The sequence below is a fragment of the Chinchilla lanigera genome, unplaced genomic scaffold, assembly GCF_000276665.1.
Source record: "Chinchilla lanigera isolate Chin_1 unplaced genomic scaffold, ChiLan1.0 scaffold00152, whole genome shotgun sequence".
Taxonomy (NCBI): Eukaryota; Metazoa; Chordata; class Mammalia; order Rodentia; family Chinchillidae; genus Chinchilla; species Chinchilla lanigera.
Genome location: NW_004955553.1, coordinates 631,233 through 639,864, shown reverse-complemented (window position 1 = coordinate 639,864; position 8,632 = coordinate 631,233). Strand labels below are relative to the sequence as shown.

The 8,632-nt window shown below is 40.1% G+C and overlaps 1 long non-coding RNA gene across 1 annotated transcript in view; it reads right to left on the bottom strand.

Moving 5' to 3' along the window:
* Positions 1–987: 987 nt before the first annotated feature.
* LOC106147399 overlaps positions 988–8,632 on the bottom strand; it is a 23,641-nt gene continuing 15,996 nt past the window's right edge. Inside the window, exon 3 of the long non-coding RNA XR_001232292.1 lies at positions 988–1,271. This is a non-coding gene — a long non-coding RNA (uncharacterized LOC106147399). The remainder of the gene's footprint in view (positions 1,272–8,632) is intronic.

Genomic DNA, 8,632 nt, shown 5'->3' with positions numbered 1-8,632 from the left:
CAGCCATGCTAAGAAGGGAGGAAGGCATCAGCTTTGAATTCAGACAGACCTGAGTTCAAGTTTCAGCTCTGCAATTTAAGAGGCTTGTGGTCTCTGGCGAGTAAAGGAATGATTTTCTTTGCTGCCATCTCCCGAAAATATAAACCTCTTCTGTGAAGTTGGTACAGAGATTAAATAAGGATTTATGTAAAGAATCTGGCAACATACTAATAAAGTAGACAAATGTCTGACAAGTTTGATGGTGAAACACATACATACACATACAAATAAGCAATATTAGGAACAGAATGGGAATGTGACTGCTAAAATAAAGATGGTTTTTAAAATTATGGTAGACATTTATATACAACTTTGTTCTAACAAATTTGAAAATCACTATGAAATAGGTGGCTTCTTAAGAAAAAAGTAAATGACTTTTCAATACAGCTAAAACTGTAAATCTCAAATGTTCCCATCACAGAAAATGTCAAATATTTGAGGTGATGGATAGGTTAATTACCTGGATTGAATCATTCTTAATTGTATTAAAAAATCATCACATTACTCTGTACCCCATAAATATATACAGTTACAATTTGCCAGTATATAATTTTTTTTTAAATGATCAAAACTGATTAGAGAAATAGCAAATTAAAGTCTTTCTGAGTCAGAAACCAGTCAGAACATCAAAACCTAAGCATCTCAAGCTGAGAGAGCTTAATGCAGGGAATTGGTTGCACTGGTCATAGCAGAGCCAGGAACCTAGCAGGGTTGCCTAGCAAAGTTGGAAGCTGAAAGGACCATAGAAGGAGGCACTTCTAAGAGGGTCCAGCCTCCTAGGAGCTGGACCAGGGTGGTGTGATCCTTGATTGTAATGTCAACTTGAATGGATTAAGAAATGCCGGGTGGATTAGTGGAGCACAGTTCTGAGTGTGTCTGTGGATGATTGGTACATAGGCCACAAACTGAGGAAGGAAGACCCATTCCAGATGTGGGTGGCACCAAGCAATAGGCTGGTAGCCTGGATGGAATAAAACTGGAAAGGAGGAAGTCTTCCCTTTTTCTCCTTCAGAAGGGCTCTGGTTTTCACCACTGCCTTTGAAGATTCATCTCCAGTTCCCTCAGGGTTCCAGTGCAGGCTGGTTCTTCAGCTTTCCATAAGGAGACTTTTTGAATTTCCTACGCAGACTCACACTGGACTCTGCATCGAGCACCAGACCTTCAACTTTCAACCGGTTTGATCTGGCTCTCTAGCACACAGACAGCCATCTTGCATTCTTCTACTGCTGACTCTGCAAGTGGACATTGTAAGTCTTCCTTGTAAATTCTTATTATATGTTTATATTAGTTATATCATATTTATTATATTAACTATATTATCTGCTTCTCTAGTGAGCCATAACTGATACAAGGGGAGAGGAAAAAATGGTGACAGGAATCATGAAGAAGAAGATGGAGCTGCCATCACAGATACTACTCAAAGAAGGAAACAGGCAGGGACCACTGCTTTTCCCACTTCCCTTCTTCCATTTTTCAATGACTTCCTCCCATTGGCTGACTCACTTGAAAGCTAGCAGGTCAGCCAGCCTAAACACATGTTCCCTTGGCATCTAGAACAAAGCAGAAGAGGGGTAGTGAATGAGTCTCATGTCAAACAGGACTATGGGTCAGGGTCAGTTTTGGTTGCTTGTGTTGTAATTGAAACAGAATGCCTCAACACCCAGAACTTACAGGAAGAGAGGCTTACTCGAGTTCACATTTTCAGTCCATGGTCAGTTGGCTCCAAGGCAGCAACAACATAGGGGAAGGGCCTGGGTGGAGGAAAGCCACTCAAGTCATGGCACCCAGGAAACAGAGAGAGAAGAGAGGGGCTGGGGAGAGAGATACACCCTTCCAGGTCGCTCCCCAGTGACCAGCCTCCAACCAGGCCCTACCTCCTCATGTGCACACTCAGCACATTCAGTATAGACCCTCACTGTCCAGTCACCCTCCAAAAGGACTTGGAGGCTGGGGATTTAGCTCAGCAGCACAGCGCCTGCCTGGCAAGCCCGAGGTCGTGAGTTCGATACCCAGTACCAGAAAACAAACAAACAAACAAAAAAGTCCTGCCTCAGAGTACATGAGGGTTTTGAGTGTCATTCTTGATCCAAGCCATAACTGATAAGATATTAAGGAGGTCACGGGAAAATTTCACAAAACCTCCAAAGTTCAGTTGATTCTAATGCTACATAAACTATTCAGAAGCATAGGAGGAAATAACAGTGTTCCAGAGTAACTACATGAACTGACACAACCTGATACAAAGCCCAGAGGAACACAAAATCCAGAGAACACCTAAAAGCCAACTTTGTTATTAAAAATTAGTGGCAAAATATATGATGAAAAATCAAATTTATCATTGCATTGAAGAATAACATACTCAAGTTTAATTTGGTTTAGGAATTAAAGGATGGTTCAGTATTGGGAAATATATTAGTGTAATCATTTATGTGAAAAAATTAAAAATAAGAGCATTCTGATCATTTTAGTGGATACTGAAAAGAGATGTGAGAGACTCCAACAGGCTTTCTCATTAGAATTGCAGAGCTTTAGCAATGACGACAAAGTTCCATTTTGTAGAATTCAAGGGTATTGTGGGGAGTGACTAGTCCCCTCTCTTCTCAGGACGAGAAATGAATCAACTTTGCTACCAGCTTCACCAAGTGCTCGGAGGGTCACTGGTCAGAAAGGTGCTATGGTCTGAATGACAATGTCCCCTCCAAAACTCATTCAAACTTAATCTCCGGTGTTGCAGTATTAAGAGGTGTACCAGCCTTTGGGGGATAATTAAATTATGAAGGCTCAGCCCCCATGAATGGGAATACACCATTTTAAAAGAGCTGGAGGCTAAAGGTTGTGTTCTCTGGCCCTTGTGCCTTCCTCCAGGTGAGGACAGAGGAACAATGTACCACCTTGGAAACAGAGAGTGCGTCTACCAGATACCAATGCCAGCACTCTGCTCTTAGACTTCTCAGGCTTCAGAAGTGTAAGAAATGAATTTGCCTTTACTGAGTCTTGGGTATTTTGTTACAGCAGCACAAGTAAACAAAGAAAGTTTGAACTCTACTCGTTAAATCTATTGGTTTATTGAGCAGATCTCTTCTACTTCCACTGAATTTCTAATTGACATGGCACCATCTCCATAATAAAGGATCGATGGGATAAAAGAAAAGTTTTTCAACCTGATAGATTTTCCTTCCCACAGTGATGGCGAACCTATGGCACGCATGCCACAACCAGTTATTTGTTTTCATTGGAAGCTCTAAAAGCTTCGCTGTCCCTGCACGATAGCAAGCCAACCACAAATAGCAACCCGAACAGTCCTATAGTGAAGTTCTTCCCACAAACAAGTTTCAATGAAAGTTTAAATGCTATTATTCATACCATTTAACATTATAACAGAGATATAGGCTAATGCAATAAGGAAATAGAACAAAATGAGTTATAAATATTGGTAAAGGAGAGATCAAACCGTCACTATTTGCATACAATATGATTATCAACCAGGAGGATCTACTGCAGCTATTAGAACAAATAGAATTAAGTTGAATTGAAAGTCAACATACAAAAATCCAATATCTTTTCTGTTCATCAGCAATAACCAATTCGCAAATCTAATAGAAAAATGGATGCTATTCACAATTGCAACAGAAACTATAAATACTCAGACAAACCAAAGAAAGTATATATAAAGAAAATCACAAAACTTCATAGAAAAGCACCAGAAAGAGGGGGGCCTGGGTAACATCCCTCTATAGGAAGATTCTACCTTGAAATTACATAAATTCTCTTTATATTAATATATAAGCACAGTGTGATCACTATTAAAATCCAAAGAAAAGATTTTAACTCAACATATTTTTAAAATCCATATGGAAAAAAGCAATGCCTAAAATGGTTGAAAACGCTTTTAAATAGAAGCACAATGAACAGTGTCTTCCTGTATTAGGTAGAGAAATATATGATGCAGGCATTTGTAAAAATAACTTAGGAATGATGTAAGAAGGGACCAAAAAAATCAAAGAAGCAGAAGAGGGGCCAGAGAAAATACTTTTTAAATTTTGTTTTTTTTAAGACAGGGTCTCACTCTGTAGTTCAAATTAGCTTTGAACTCACTATGCAGCCCAGGTTGGCCTCAAACTTGTGGCAATCCTCCTGCCTCAGCCTCTCAAACCCTGGGATTACAAGGGTGTGCCACCATGCCCAGTTCAAAGCAGATACTTGTACATACAGTGACTTAGTTTAAGGTTTAGGTGACATTTCAGCAGGAAAATGATTGTCTAGTCAATAAGTCACGTACATTCCTTTCAAGGGAATTAAGCCATGTATCACATCACACTCAAAAATAAACTAAAAATAAATCAAAGATCTAGCATAAACAAAATCTAACCTTTGAAAACAGCGGTGGGTTAGGACCACTTTTTTTTTAAACATTCTTATGAATGACAGAGTTTCAGATGTGTTGCTCTGTTTTCCCACAGGAACATAATTAAATAAATTATAGTATATCAATAGTATGCAATAAATACTGTACAACCAATTTTAAAAAATCTTATTACCAAATGTTTGTAGTACATAGTGTTTACATTTCTTGCAAGGAGTTGGTACGGGTACACGGCGCATCTTAATTCTTTTTCCATGCTCTTCCTCTCCACTCCTTCCCCGGCCCTCCACCTTGTGGTCCACTTGCCATGTGAGAAAGGTCCATCTCCCTACTTTCCATTACCTATCTTTTATTTTACTCTTTATTTACATTTTGAGTTTCTCATATAAGAGAAGCCATACGCTAACAGCCATTTTTTTTAAAAAGGTAGACTTACACATGTTGTCATGGAAAGCTTTCTGAGACACACTGTTAAATGCAACAAGTCACAGAAAAATATGTACAGAATGTTCCTATTTACTTTTAAGTGGATAAGTGTGTGCACATACTCACGTGCATGCACAGAAAAGCGACACCTTTCCTATGCCATCACACCGCGGTGAGTTCCTTCCAGAGAACCCTGGAAAGGGCCAGTGGATGAAAGTGAGTGATGGGAGAGATTTGCTTTTTCTCCTGTATATTTTTCTGCTAGTTAGACCTTAAGAAATATACTTTAAAAGAGAAAGAATATTGTCTGTCATTCTTCCCAGAGTGGAACCCCAAATGGAAAGAATTCACACAGAATGAATAGCCCAGAATAAAGAAGTAGAAGGTTAAGATGCGATTTTCTCTAGACTGCCTGGAGCGGAAATGGCCCCCCAGGCTCCCTGTCTTGAGGTGAGATCCCCAGACTTTGTACCCCAACATCAGCGTCACTGGTTGCAGGCTCTTCTCAGCGTGGGTAGGGTATGTGAGCTCCTTTCTGAATCTCTAGGCGATTCCTGATTGCCATGATCAACTTGCTGGACCAGGGTCCAGCTGCGAGCTGTGGCAGTCAACACGGTCAGAAACTGAGGAATAGGTGCACCTTTCTGAGGTCAGGATTCAAGACAAGACACCAACAGCATCTATGACAGTCTACACTCTGGCAGGCTGAGCCAGCACTCCAGTCTCCAGTTCCTCACATTGAGTTCACTCTGTCTTAGTCACCTTCTCCAGAATTCTGTTCGGTCAAACGTTCTTGGAAAATGTATTAACAACAAATAAGTTGAAAAAGAAGAAAAAAGGAGGATTAGCCAGGTGCTGTGGCACACACCTATAATCCCAGCACTCTGAGAGGCTGAGGCAGGAGGATTGCAAATTCAAGCTTAACCTTGGCAACTTAGCAAGATCTTGTCTCAGAATAAAAAGTAAAAGGGGCTGGGGATGTAGTTCAGTGCAAAAGCCCTGGGTTCAATCTGTAGTAGTAAAAACAAGAACAAAAACAAAAACAAAAGAAGGAGGATCAGTGTGACAACTACTTCCCTTGCTGTTGTAGTTAATTCTGACACCATAACTAATACCTACCATCTCCCTTCTCTAGCAGGTCACCCACAAGTGCTGGTCTAAGTGGCTTGACCAGAGGGGGTTGGCACTGAATCCATGGGTATCATGCCTATCAGGCCATAGATGCTGTACCTGCCTATTTTTAATTAGAAATACACATGAGAATACAAGAGATGTCCCACTTGGTCATTTAAGTGTCTAATATATTCTTCCTTGCCCCCATTACATATGTAGCTGCAGCTCTGCCTCCTCGCTTTGCTTACTGGCCTCCTAGAGTGATGATCTCAAAGTGACTAGAAGCAGCAGTCAGAGCTTTAAATGAAGAGAAACCTCACTGTGTCTCTGGGTGGAATTGTTCTTCTGGGAGCTATACCTCTAGACTCACAGAGCTAAAGCTGCAGACACAGGAAATATAAGTTATCTATGTGAGTCACCAGGAGTGATAACGGTTAGAGCAGCTCCTAACTCCAACCTGGTTTCTGAGCCCAGGTATTTTATCTACTGGAGACACACCTCTGTCTGTGTGGAAAGCCAGTTGGCCCATAGACATTGCATACGATGTCCTCAAGTACAGCAGCGCCATGCTATGGCTTGGAGGATGAATGCCTCTCAAAGAGCTGCATGTTAAAGTGTGGTCTCTAGGAATCTGCTATTGGGAGGTGGTGGAATTTTTAGGAAACAGGGCCTCGTGGGAGCTCCTTAGGTCACTGGGGATGTGCCCTGGGCAAGTCTTTCTCACTGGACCCCGCAGTAATTCTCGAAAGAGGATTTTTACAAAAACCTGAGTCTGGCTCTACCCTCCCTCTCTCTCTGTGCTGGTTCACCATGTGACTGCTCGCTCCTTCACACCCTCCCACCATGACATAGCAGAGGCCAAACCAGAGGGACTGCCCCATCCTGGACTTTGAACCTCCAAAATTGAGCTAAATGAAGCTTTTCTCTTTAAAAGTCTTCTGCCTACACACTCACCCACCTGACAGAGGGGCCAAACATGTTCACTGGAAGAAAGATAGCCTCTTTAAAAAATAGCGCTGGGGGACTGGGGATTTAGCTCAGCAGAACAGTGCCTGCCTGGCAAGCGCAAGGTTGTGAGTTCGATTCCTGGTACTGGAAAAAAAACCAAAAGTAAAAAAATAAAAAATAGTGCTGGAAAAACGGGCTTTCCACATGCTGAAGACTAAAACTAGATGCATGTCTATCACCATGCACTAAAGTTAAAATGGATCAAAGATCTAAATATTAAAACAAAAACACTAAATCTACTGGAAGAGAAAGTAGGTAAAAATCTTGAAGACACAGGGGTAGGCAGAGAGTTCCTGAACAAAAACCAAACTGCAGGGGAAATACTTCAAAGAATCAACAACTGGGATCTCATCTTATTGAGAAGATTTTGCACATCAAAAGAAATCACCAACAGAGTAAAAAGAAGGCCCGCAAATTGGGAAACCATTTTAGCCAACTGCCCCTCAGACAAAGGACTTCTATCTAGAACATGTAAAGAATTTTTAAAAATCAAGCCCCCAAAATTCAAAGACCCAATCCAAAAATGGGCATCTGAGATAAATACACACATCTCAGATGAAGAAATACAAATGGCAAATAAATATATGAAAAAATGTTCAACATCATTAGTCATTCAAGAAATGCAAATTAAAACAACACTGAGATTCCGTTTCACCCCAGAAAGAATGGCTATCATCAAGAAATCAACCAATCACAAATGCTGGAGAGGCTGTGGGGGAAAAGGAACCCTTCTGCACTTCTGGTGGGAGTGAAGAATTGGTGAAACCACTGTGGAAATCAGTTTGGAGATTCCTCACAAAACTAGGATTGGCAGTCCCACTTAACCCAGCTATTCCTCTTCTGGGTATTTTCCCAGAAGAATTAAAAACATCATACCACATTGATATATGTGCACCCATGTTTATAGCAGCACAATTTGTCATAGCTAAATCTTGGAAACAATCCAAATGCCCATCCACTGAAGAATGGATAAAAAAGATGTGGTATTTTTATACAATCGAGTATTACTCAACTATAAAAAAAAGATAAACTCAAGGCTTTTATAGGTAAATGGGTGCAACTAGAAGCCATACTCATAAGTGAAATAAATCATACCCACACATGTAAACATCATATTGTCTATCAGTGTAAGAACCTGAGAGAGTAAATAAAACCCAAAGCATACAATAGATAATATGAAAGGGAAAGAAATTGCTCAAAGGAAGGAATAACTGGGATGAGGGAAAGGAGAAAAAGAAAGGAAGAATGAAGGGAATATCTATATATATGAATAGCTGGGATAACTGTAGTGCTGATGCCTGGTGGTTTATTGAAAAGAACAGTTAATACTTAAATTTTTTTATATTCTGACCAATTCTACATGCTTGTGTCTGGTAATCTGAGCAATTGATTTGAAGACAATAATATGCAATATAACAACCATTGGTCAATTCCTCCCATCTTGTCTAGTGCAACTCTGTATCCTTTCTAATGCTTTTGTTTTTATTTTTTATTCTCTTCAATGGTTTGAACAATTCTTACATCTGATAATCTGAGTAACTTCGTTGAAGGTAACAATATGTAATATAACAACCACTGTTAATTCCTATCATTTTGTTTTGAAACCCTGTATCATTTTTAATGTGCTTGCTTTGTTCTGTTTATGTCTGTGATGTTTGCTATTGTTCTTTTTTTTTTTTTACT